This window comes from Anolis sagrei, chromosome 1 (genome assembly GCF_037176765.1).
Source record: "Anolis sagrei isolate rAnoSag1 chromosome 1, rAnoSag1.mat, whole genome shotgun sequence".
NCBI classification, from domain to species: Eukaryota; Metazoa; Chordata; class Lepidosauria; order Squamata; family Dactyloidae; genus Anolis; species Anolis sagrei.
Window position 1 is genome coordinate 218,020 of NC_090021.1, and position 12,549 is coordinate 230,568.

Consider the following 12,549-nt stretch of genomic DNA (forward strand, 5'->3'; position numbering starts at 1 on the left):
ATGAATATAGGAAACGGAATTTATGGATGACGAATTGGATCACGATTTTAGTTATGAGATGCTAATGTGTTATATTGATGTGTCATTATTTTGTATATTGTGCTGTTAATGGTTTTAAATATTGTATGCTGTTTCATTGACTTTTGCTCTTGTTGTGAACCGCGTTGAGTCGCCTGCGGGCTGAGAAACTGCGGCATACAAGCAAAGTAAGTAAGTAAATAAATAAATAAGAGGGCTTGTGAGTGGTTATTTAATATTTCTATATAGATTCTACAGTCTGACACCTAATCCATCTACAACACAGGTGAGTACTTTTCACCTGAAGAACAGACCAGCACCTCAAGCTCTGAGGATTATTACCTGGGAAGGATTCCCACTGGAGCATTGCAGCGCACCCAAGTACCTGGGAGTCTCCCTGGACCATGCTCTGATGTACAAGAAGCACTGCTTGAATGTCAAGAAAAAAGTGGGCGCTAGAAACAATATCATACGAAAGCTGACTGGCACAACCTGGGGATCACAACTAGACACAGTGAAGACATCTGCCCTTTTATTTGGCAACCCTGTTGCTGTACAGTGGAACACATCTCACCATGCGTAGTGGATGTGGCTCTTAATGAGACGTGGCGCATTAGCACAGGATGTCTATGCCCTACACCACTGGAGAAATTACACTGTTTAGCCAGTATCCCATCATAGAATCCTAGGGTTGGAAGAGACCTCGTGGGGCATCCAGTCCAACCCCATTCTGCCAAGAAGCAGGGGGGAAGGAAGGGGCCCGAGGCTGTGAGGAATGGTGGGAGTTGGAGTCCGAAATCCCTGGAGGGAGGGACGAAGTTGGCCCATACCTGCCATAGAATCACCTGAGTCACCACTGGCACCAGAACACACATACACATACACACATACTAACCTAGCATCAGAGGTACCAAGGGATATCCAGGTCAGGTAATTTGTTATGCTATTTATTTATTTGAAAGTCAGTATTTGCTTTTGGGTTTTTTTTCTAACTGCACCCGATAGGAAATGTGTAAGGATGAGGTTGAACTACAACTCCCAGTATTGTAGGGCAATTCCCCGCAACCTCCCCCTCTCCTCAAGAGTATCCAAATTTGGCCATGTTGGGTGTGTGGGCCACATTTGGTCCCAATCAATTGTCGATGGGAATGCTCTTTGCAGGCAAACTACAATTCCCAGATTCAGGGGCCAATCACCTCCAAACCCCGCCAGTTGGCCGTGTTGGGTCTGTGGGCCAAGTTTGGTCCAGAAGCACCATTGGTTGGATTCCTAGTTGCGGGGAATTGTCCTTGGTCCTGGGAGCTGTAGTTCCCTCGAACCCAGAGAGCACGGTGGACTCTTCCCACGATGGAACTGGACCAAACTTGGCACACAGACCCACATGGAGAACTTGGGGTCCCAGTGTGGTTGGAAGAATAACAGCGGATAACCCTGTTGACCCTTGGCATTTTATTTATTTACTACTAGCCATCTCCTGCCACACGTTGCTGTGGCCCAGTCTGTGTATATGTGTTTTGTGTGTGTGTGTGTATTTGTGTACTTACTTTACTTACTTACTTACTTAGGTGATCCCTTGTTTTCTGAGTAAGATTGTCCTCCAGGTTCGGTGTTTGTGTATACTGGGACTGTGACACAGCTGGCTGGGTGTCAGCTGCATTACAATCACTACTGACTGAAAGGTCATGAGTTCGAAGCCAGCCCGGGTCGGAGTGAGCTTCCGGCCAATTGTGTAGCTTGTTGTCGACCTTTGCAACCCGAAAGACAGTTGCCTCTGTCAAGTAGGAAATGTAGGTGCCACCTTTGTGTGGGGAGGCTAATTTAACTAATTTATGAGGCCATAAAAATTTTATTTATTTATTTATTTATTTCGAGGTTTTATATACCGATCCTCTCACCTTCAAAGAGGGATTCGGACTGGTTCACAACATGTGTTAACATACAAAAAATATACAATAACAACAACAACAACAACAACAATAATAGAAAGACATTAACCAAGAAGATGTAATGGAAGTCACTTTTTTTGTTACTTTTTTTCACTTTTTTACCTTTTACCCCATATATATATATATATCCTTCTCTTTCTATACTGTTATTGTTCCCACTCTTTCATTGTATTATTATAAAATCTAATAAAAAATTTTTTTTAAAAAAAGGATACCATCCATCCATCCTGCTCTTGATCGGCCCCTCTTCCTTTTTCCTTCCATTTCCCCCAGCATAATTGTCTTTTCTAAGGTTTCCTGTCTTCTCATTACCAAGACATTAAGTGATGAAAGTGTACAGTTGGGCCTCCATATCCACTCATCCAGCAACCATAGACTCAACCATCCACAGTTTGAAAATGTTACCAAAATGCAAAAAGCAAAGTCTAATTTCACTTCATCATTATGGAGAAATAGGACCCATGAATGTACCTCTCCCCTGTGTCTAGCCAAACCCTTCAAGTCTCATACAACATACAATATACAATCTCCAGCAAAAGCATGCGGGGAATGTGGAAAGTACTTCATCCGTGTCGCAGATGGACGGGGAAGCGACAGCTCCCCCGGTGGCCAGAAGTTGGAATGTTAAGTAGCCCCTGAGTGTCTGTCTATATGTGTTGTGTGTCTGTGGCATTGCATGTTTGCCATGTATGTATATGTTGTAATCTGCCTTGAGTCCTCTCCTGCGGTGTGAGGAGCAGGGCAGAATAGAAATACTGTAAATAAATAAATACGTATATATATATGTGTGTGTGTGTGTGTGTGTGTGTGTGTGAATAGATGTGGTTTTGTGTATATTTGCATTGTACTGTAATTTTTATTTTTGGCCTTTTAAGCCCCTTCCTTAGAATCATAGAATCAAAGAGTTGGGAGAGACCCCCTCCTGGGCCATCCTCCAGTCCAACCCCATTCTGCCAAGAAGCAGGAATATTGCATTCAAATCACCCCTGACAGATGGCCATCCAGCCTCTGCTTAAAAGCTTCCAAAGAAGGAGCCTCCACCACACTCCCTCCGGGGCAGAGAGTTCCACTGCTGAACGGCTCTCACAGTCAGGAAGTTCTTCCTCATGTTCAGATGGAATCTCTTCTCTTGTAGTTTGAAGCCATTGTTCCCTTGCATCCTAGTCTCCAGGGAAGCAGAAAACAAGCTTGCTCCCTCCTCCTCCTCCCTGTGGCTTCCTCTCACGTATTTATACATGGCTCTCATCATATCTCCTCTCAGCCTTCTCTTCTTCAGGCTAAACATGCCCAGTTCCCTAAGCCGCTCCTCATAGGGCTTGTTCTCCAGACCCTTGATCATTTTAGTCGCCCTCCTCTGGACACATTCCAGCTTAGAGTCAATATCTCTCTTGAATTGTGGGGCCCAGAATTGGACACAATGTGATTCCAGGTGTGGTCTAACCAAAGCAGAATAGAGGGGTAGTTTTTTTCTGCCCCTCTATTTTCCGCTGTGTGTTTTCTGAGTGACGGCCACTCCTTGGCCTGAGCGGTGTCCTGTGTCTCCGGATTTGGTCTCACTTAGTCCAGTGGTTCTTGAGTTCTGCCAGTCCCACGAAGGAACGTGACATTTCCATTTGTGTAGGGGATCCTTGCATGCCGCCCTTCTTGGCGCTTGCGCGACTCTGGGCGGTTTCCAATGGCCACAATTCGAGGCCCCAAAACACCACCACACATCTAAGAGCATTAACACAGGGTATAAAACCACCACCACCACCAGCAGCAGGCTAAAAGCAGGCCTCCTTTGCGCCTCCTCATGGCATCCTCACCCCAGAAGCGAGTGCGGTTTCCCAAGGCGCTCTTGGCACGGAAAATAAAATGTATGAACATGCAGCTGTTAATAAACTGCTGTAGTGTATACAACATATGCCGTGGCCTCTGGCGGGCCAGCCGTGGCCATTCCTGCCCTTGGCCTTGCCTGCCTGGCCTGAGGATCCGCTCCCATCGCCCTCCTCCTGCCCCGGTGGGGTTGCTGCTCCCCTGGTTTGTAATTGTGCATTGTCTTATTGTCAATGCCTCGTCATTTGATTGTCCACGTTTCATTTTAATTGCTTGCATGGTTGTGTTTGGGCTCGGCCTCATGGAAGCCGCACCGAGCCCTCCCTTGGGGAGATGGTAAGGGGCTACAAATAGAGTGTTATTATTTATTATTATTGCAGTGCCTGGCCCCCAGTAGCACTCCCTCCTGACGCTTCGCCACCCCCTGAGGCCTCTGCGCATGACCCAAGCGCCTCCTGGCAGGGGATCTCGGCCTATGCAACTGTGTGTGTGTGCCTAGAGAGAGAGATCTCCGCCTAGAGACGGACAGGCGAGTTCATAGGCATGCCTACCCAGAGAGAGAGAGGGGGGGGGGCTTCTGCCCAGAGCGGCCGGAAACAGACCGGCGCTCTTGGTGGGCGCCCAAAGGCCGGACTGCGACTGCGCCTGCGCGGACCAATGGGAGGGAGGGTGGGAGGGAGGGAGGGGGGCGGCTCCCTTGGAGACTCGTAGAAAAGCTCAGGGCGGGGCCGAGGCGGCGCCCAATCAGAGGCTCGGCCACTCCGCAGAGGCCCCGCCCCCTCCCATCCGGCCTCTTTCCGCCGCCAGGGGGCGCTCTTTCTCCCTCCCCTAGCCCCGCCCCCTTGGCGTCCCCGAGGGAAGGAGGCGGCGACGTCACTCCCCAGGCCCCGCCCCCTCCGCCGCCATTTCTCTGAGGAGGAAGAAGAGAAGTCGGGCCTGCGTTGGCGCCCAGGAGGAGGAGGAGGAGGAGGAGGAGGTGAGGCCTTACGGGGGCAGGCGGAGGGGGAGGCGGGGAGCCTTCGCATCAGCCCCCTCCACAGTGGGAAGAGGCCTGCCCCACCCCCACCCCCAATTCGGCTCGGAAGCAGGGAAGTCACCTTCAAAGCCCTCCCGACAGAGGCCCAGCCCGCCTCTGCTTCAAGGCCTCCTCCCCCACACTCCCTCCGTAGAATCCTAGAAGAGTGGGAAGAGACCCACTCCTGGGCCCTCATCCAGTCCACCCCCATTCTGCCAAGAAGCAGGAATACTGCATTCAAAGCACCCCTGACAGATGGCCAGCCAGCTTCTGCATAATTGTTGTTGTTCATTCGTTCAGTCGTCTCCGACTCTTCGTGACCTCATGGACCAGCCTACGCCAGAGCTCCCTGTCGGCATAATAATAATCATAGAATCAAAGAGTTGGAAGAGCCCTCCTGGGCCATCATCCAGTCCAACCCCATTCTGCCAAGAAGCAGGAACATTGCATTCAAACCACCCCTGACAGATGGCCATCCAGCCTCTGTTTAAAAGCTTCCAAAGAAGGAGCCTCCACCACACTCCCACCGGGGCAGAGAGTTCCACTGCTGAACGGCTCTCACAGTCAGGAAGTTCTTCCTCATGTTCAGGTGGAATCTCCTCTCTTGTAGTTTGAAGCCATTGTTCCATTGCGTCCTAGTCTCTCTCCAGGGAAGCAGAAAGGAAGCTTGCTCCCTCCTCCTCCTCCCTGTGGCTTCCTCTCACAGCCTTCTCTTCTGCAGGCTAAACACATGCCCAGCAGCTCCTTAAGCCGCTCCTCATAGGGCTTGTTCTCCAGACCCTTGATCATTTTATTTGCCCCCCTCTGGACACAGTGTGACTCCAGGCAACGTGGTCTGGCAAAGGCAGAGTTGAGCATGGGGAGCACGACTTCCTTGGATCTACACACTAGGCCAGGGCTCCTCAAACTTTGTAAACAGAGGGCCAGGTCGCAGTCCCTCCAACTGTCGGAGGGCCAGATGATAATCTGAAAAAAACATGAATGAATTCCTATGCACACAGCACGTGTCTGATTTGTAGTGCCAGGGCTTCCCAGTTCTCTCTTGGTGTCTATGCCACAGTTTTGGAGGTTGGCTTTGAGCCCATCTTTCAATCTCTTTTCCTGTCCATCAACAGTCCGTTTCCTGTTCAGGTACGCTACATCCACGGCGTTCCCTGCATCGACCCAGCTTGGAACCCTATTGAAAAAGGAGATCAGAGTAGTCTGGCATGACTTGCTTTTGATGAATCCCTGCTGAGAATTAGAGATGACCCCATGCCTTTCTGAGTGTTTGCAGACCACTTCCTTAACAGTCTTTTCCAGAATCTTTCCTGGTATCGGCATGTGTCTGACCAGACCCTCATTGTTTGTGACCGCCTACCTGCGTGACCGCATCTCTGTGTACGAACCCACACGATCTCTTCGATCATCTGGAGAGACCCTGCTCACGCTCCCACCTCCTTCGCAAGCGCGATTGGTGGGGACGAGGGAGAGGGCCTTCTCGGGGGTGGCCCCTCGACTCTGGAATTCACTCCCTAAGGACACCAGACACGCCCCGATGCTGACAGTCTTTAGGAGGAGCCTGAAAACGTGGTTGTTCCAGTGTGCCTTCCCAGAATAAGGAAAACTCTTAGCAATATTTATTTACTTATTTATTTACTATTCTTGTATACCGCTGTATCTCAAGTCCGAGGGTGACTCACAGCGGTTTCCAAACAGCAAACAGCAAAGACAATAAAAACAGCAACAATTAATATGCAATAACAGTTAAATTACACATTTCCATTACTAGCTAATAAACAATCATCAATACACATGTCCTCAAATATGTCCTCAAATGCACTTTAATATTGATTTAGGATTGTCTGCGTGCCCTCACCTTTCTCCGAAAACCTTGTCTTAGTTTACCCTGCCTTGATTATGCCCAGCATTATTTTAAATTTTAATTATTACATTTGGCCCGGCCATAGGTTCTAAATGCTGTATGTTATTGTTTATTGCTTATTATGTATTTTCTGTTTTTGAGTTTATTTTAACTGTTTTCTATTGATTATTTTGTTATTGTCTTGTTTATTGATGTGCTGTGGGCTTGGCCTCATGTAAGCCGCACCGAGTCCCTTGGGGAGATGGTGGCGGGGTACAAATAAAGTTTTTTTAAAAAATTATTATTATTATTATTAACTAGCCGTCCCCTGCCACGCGTTGCTGCGGCCCACTCTGGTGGTCATGGGGGTTCTATGTGGGAGGTTTGGCCCAATTCTATCGTTGGTGGGGTTCAGAATGCTCTGAGATTATAGGTGAACTATAAATCCCAGCAACTGCAACTCCCAAATGTCAAGATTCTATTTTCCCCAAACTCCACCAGTGTTCACATTTGGACATATTGAGTATTGGTGTAGAGTTTGGTCCAGATCCATCATTGTGTCCACAGTGATCTCTGGATGAACTAGGTGAACTACAACTCCCAAACTCAACATCAATGCCCAAATGACAAAATCAGGTTTTTTGAGTGAAGGACATAGATTGGGTTGTTAGGTGTATCGTGTCCAAATTTGGTGCCAGTTGCCCCAGTGGTTTTGAGTTCTGTGAATAGGACAAACGAACATTACATTTTTATTTATATAGATTATTATTATTGGGTCCTCCTTTTCCCCCTCTTGAAGGGACAATTTGGAATGCTCAGGAGATCCATTGTGGGATGGCGGGGGCGGGCAGCCCAATAATAATTGTGGCCTTCGGCACTTAGCACATCATCGTAATTCGGAGTGAATGATGCCCTTAAATAATGGAGAGAACCATTCCTTTTTGCCTGCCTGCCTGCCTACCTTTAACCACATTTGTGCTCGACCCAATGAATTCCTAGTTCCCCTTCCTTCCTTCCGTCCTTCCTTCCTTCCTTCCTTCCTTCCTTCCTTCCTTCCTTCCTTCCTTCTATCATCCATTCTTTTCTTCCTTCTTTTCTTCTTTCTTTCTGGATCCGATTCCTTCTTTCTAAGGAAAGGAGGGAATGGAGTAGCGCTTCTCTGTATGCGCGCTTGAGACCCTGATGCCTAGGGGACGATGAGGCCAGGCTCGAGAGCAGTACGTGTGGAAAAGATCTTGGAGTCCTCGTGGACAAGAAGATGAACATGAGCCAGGGATGTAATGTGGTGGCAAAAGAAATCCAATGGGATTTTGGCCTGCATCAAGAGGAGTCTGTTGTAAGACACGGACCCACAAGAGCCAGAAAAATAGTACAGGTCAATGACTGGCTTAGAAAATGGTGTCAGGAGGAACGCTTTGGCTTCCTCGACCATGGCCTGCTTTTCCAGGAGGATGGCCTACTGGCAAGGGATGGGGTGCATCTCACACAAGTAGGAAAACACCTTTTTGCTCACAGACTCGCAAACCTCATTAGACGCACTTTAAACTAGGTCCACCGGGGGAGGGGGACAACAGCCTTGCGAACACTACTTTACCCACAATATCTGGGAATCGCCAGAAGGCTAAACGGAGGGCTGCACAAACACAACAAGGACCAAGTACCCAAAGCACAATAATCCCAATTAAACAGCTCAGGGGAAGATCTCAGGGGCTCACATGTCTTTACACTAATGCACAGAGCATGGGAAATAAACAAGACGAACTCCAACTTTTAGCACAACACCACAAATATGATATCATAGGGATCACTGAAACCTGGTGGGATGACTCCTATCGCTGGAATGTAGATATCGAGGGGTATAACCTCTTTCACAGAGACCGAACAAAGGGGAGAGGAGGCGGAGTAGCCTTATATGTCAAAAACTCTTATGCTACAGAAGAGATTCAAGACAGCAATCTGGGAAACCAGCTTGAAATCATCTGGATAAGAATCAAGGGAACTGGGACTCAAAAAGATGTCGTTGTAGGCGTCTACTACAGACCCCCAAGCCAGGAGGAAGAACTTGATGAAGTCTTCTGCCAACAGTTGACCAAACATGCACAGAGAAGAGATGTAGTAGTCATGGGCGACTTCAACTATCCCGATATTTGCTGGAAAACAAACTCGGCCAAGAGTACAAGGTCCAACAAATTCCTCGCTTGCCTTGCAGACAATTTCATGGTCCAGAAGGTAGAAGAAGCAACAAGGGGATTGACTACTCTTGATCTCATCTTAACAAATGCGGAGGACCTGATCGATGCGGTCGAAGTGGTAGGATCCTTAGGGGCAAGTGACCATGTGCTCCTGCAATTTGAGGTACAAAGGAAGGCCGAAACTAAGACAAGTCAAACCCGCATTTTGGACTTTAGGAGAGCTGATTTCCAAAAAATGAAGGAAACGCTGAGCAGCATTCCGTGGACACAGATACTAAAAGACAAGGGAGTTACGGATGGATGGGAATTTCTCAAGAGTGAAATACTCAAGGCGCAATTGCAAACTGTGCCAACAAAGAGAAAAAATAGGACAAGTGCAAAGAAGCCAGAATGGATGTCCAAAGAACTTCTAACTGTGCTAAGACACAAAAGAGACATGCACAAGAAGTGGAAAAAGGGAGAAATCACCAAAGAAGAATTCAAACAAATAGCCAACACCTGTAGGGAAAAGGTCCGCAAGGCTAAAGCACAAAACGAGCTCAGACTTGCCAGGGACATTAAAAACAATAAAAAGGGCTTCTATTCTTATGTCAGTAGAAAAAGGAAAAACAAGGAGGCGATAGGACCTCTTCGAGGAGAAGATGGGGCAATGCTGACAGGGGATAGGGAAAAGGCAGAACTACTTAATGCCTTCTTTGCCTCAGTCTTCTCACAAAAAGAGAGTCTTCAACCTCAGCAAGATGGAGTGGATGAGGGTTTGGAGGACATTCAACCCCAAATTGGGAAAGAAGTCGTCCAGGAATACCTGGCCGCTCTTAATGAGTTCAAGTCCCCAGGGCCAGATCAACTACACCCCAGAGTATTGAAGGAACTAGCGGAAGTCATTTCGGAACCATTGGCAACCATCTTTGAGAGTTCTTGGAGAACGGGAGAAGTTCCAGCAGATTGGAGGAGGGCCAATGTGGTCCCAATCTTCAAGAAGGGAAAAAAGGATGACCCAAACAACTACCGTCCGGTCAGCCTCACGTCGATACCAGGCAAGATTCTGGAAAAGATTGTTAAGGAAGTGGTCTGCAAACACTTAGAAACAAATGCAGTCATCGCTAATAGTCAACATGGATTTATCAAAAACAAGTCATGTCAGACTAATCTGATCTCTTTCTTCGATAGAGCTACAAGCTGGGTAGATGCGGGGAATGCCGTGGATGTAGCGTACCTGGATTTCAGTAAGGCCTTCGACAAGGTCCCCCATGACCTTCTGGCAAGGAAACTTGTCCAATGTGGGCTAGGCAAAACTACGGTGAGGTGGATCTGTAATTGGTTAAGGGGACGAACACAGAGAGTGCTCACTAATGCTTCCTCTTCATCTTGGAAAGAAGTGACAAGTGGAGTGCCGCAGGGTTCCGTCCTGGGCCCGGTCCTGTTCAACATCTTTATTAATGACTTAGATGAAGGGCTAGAAGGCATGATCATCAAGTTTGCAGACGACACCAAATTGGGAGGGATAGCCAATAGTCCAGAGGACAGGAGCAGAATTCAAAACGATCTTGACAGATTAGAGAGATGGGCCAAAACTAACAAAATGAAGTTCAACAGCGACAAATGCAAGATACTCCACTTTGGCAGAAAAAACGAAATGCAAAGATACAGAATGGGTGACGCCTGGCTCGAGAGCAGTACGTGTGAAAAAGATCTTGGAGTCCTCGTGGACAACAAGTTAAACATGAGCCAACAATGTGATGTGGCGGCTAAAAAAGCCAATGGGATTTTGGCCTGCATCAATAGGAGCATAGTGTCTAGATCTAAGGAAGTAATGCTACCCCTCTATTCTGCTTTGGTTAGACCACACCTGGAATATTGTGTCCAATTCTGGGCGCCACAATTCAAGAGAGATATTGACAAGCTGGAATGTGTCCAGAGAAGGGCGACTAAAATGATCAAGGGTCTGGAGAACAAGCCCTATGAGGAGCGGCTTAGGGAACTGGGCATGTTTAGCCTGAAGAAGAGAAGGCTGAGAGGAGATATGATAGCCATGTATAAATATGTGAGAGGAAGCCACAGGGAGGAGGGAGCAAGCTTGTTTTCTGCTTCCTTGGAGACTAGGACGCGGAACAATGGCTTCAAACTACAAGAGAGGAGATTCCATCTGAACATTAGGAAGAACTTCCTGACTGTGAGAGCCGTTCAGCAGTGGAACTCTTTGCCCCGGAGTGTGGTGGAGGCTCCTTCTTTGGAAGCTTTTAAACAGAGGCTGGATGGCCATTTGTCAGGGGTGATTTGAATGCAATATTCCTGCTTCTTGGCAGGGGGTTGGACTGGATGGCCCATGAGGTCTCTTCCAACTCTTTGATTCTATGATTCTATGATTCTATGAGTCTATAGTGCCTAGATCTAGGGAAGTCCTGCTCCCCATGCTCTGTTCCGCCTTAGTTAGACCACTTCACCTGGAATATTGTGTCCAATTCTGGGCAACACAATTCAAGAGAGATTTAGGCAACCTAGAATGTATCCAGGGGAGGGCGACTAAAATGATCAAGGGCCTGGAGAACAAGCCCTATGAGGAGCGGCTTAGGGAACTGGGCATGTTTAGCCTGAAGAAGAGAAGGCTGAGAGGAGACAGGATGAGGGCCATGGATAAATCAGTGAGAGGAAGCCACAGGGAGGAGGAGGAGGGAGCAAGCTTGTTTTCTGCTTCCCTGGAGAGAGACTAGGACGCAATGGAGCCATGGCTTCAAACTACAAGAGAGGAGATTCCACCTGAACATAAGGAAGAACTTCCTGACTGTGAGAGCCGTTCAGCAGTGGAACTCTCTGCCCCAGAGGGAGTGTGGTGGAGGCTCCTTCTTTGGAGGCTTTTAAACAGGGGCTGGATGGCCATCTGTCAGGGGTGATTTGAATGCAATATTCCTGCTTCTTGGCAGAATGGGATTGGACTGGATGATGGCCCAAGAGGTCTCTCCTAACTCTTTGATTCTAGGATTCTGTTCTGATATTGGAAGGAGTGCTTCATATTTCCATTTTGTCAGCATTTCTTTGCGGTCATAATGTTCTAAAATTGACTTTGGAACAAAAGTGGGCAGAGTTTTCGGGGCGGACGGAGGCTTCACGTAACGGGGCCCGTGTAGAGACCATGCGATTTTATTTATTTATTTATTTATTTATTTATTTACTGCACTTGTTGACCGCCGTTCTCAGCCCTAGGGCGACTCACGGCGGTGTACAACATATAAAAACAGTTTACAATAAAGGCAATAACACATCAAAATATCAACATAACTATCAATAATATAACAATAATACAATTACACTAAATCATCCGCGCCGTCTCATCGTAGAATCATAAACCAATCTCATAATCCATATTCCGTTCCAGTCGTCATTGCCAATTGTTGTAGCACTTAATTAAACGCCTTCTCGAATAACCATGTCTTTAGGCTCCTGCGGAATGACGTAAGGGAGGGCGCCTGTCTGATGTCTACAGGGAGGGTGTTCCACAGCCGGGGGGCCACCACCGAGAAGGCCCTCTCTCTCGTCCCCGCCAGACGTGCCTGTGAGGCAGGCGGGATCGAGAGAAGGGCCTCCCCAGACGATCTCAAGGCCCTCGTGGGCGATGGCTTTGGAAGCTTAACTATGCCTAAGATCCAAATCCAAATGCTTTGATACTCCTGGGCTTTGTACAAAATGATGCTGCTTTGACTTCCAAGTTATTAAAAAGCCAGA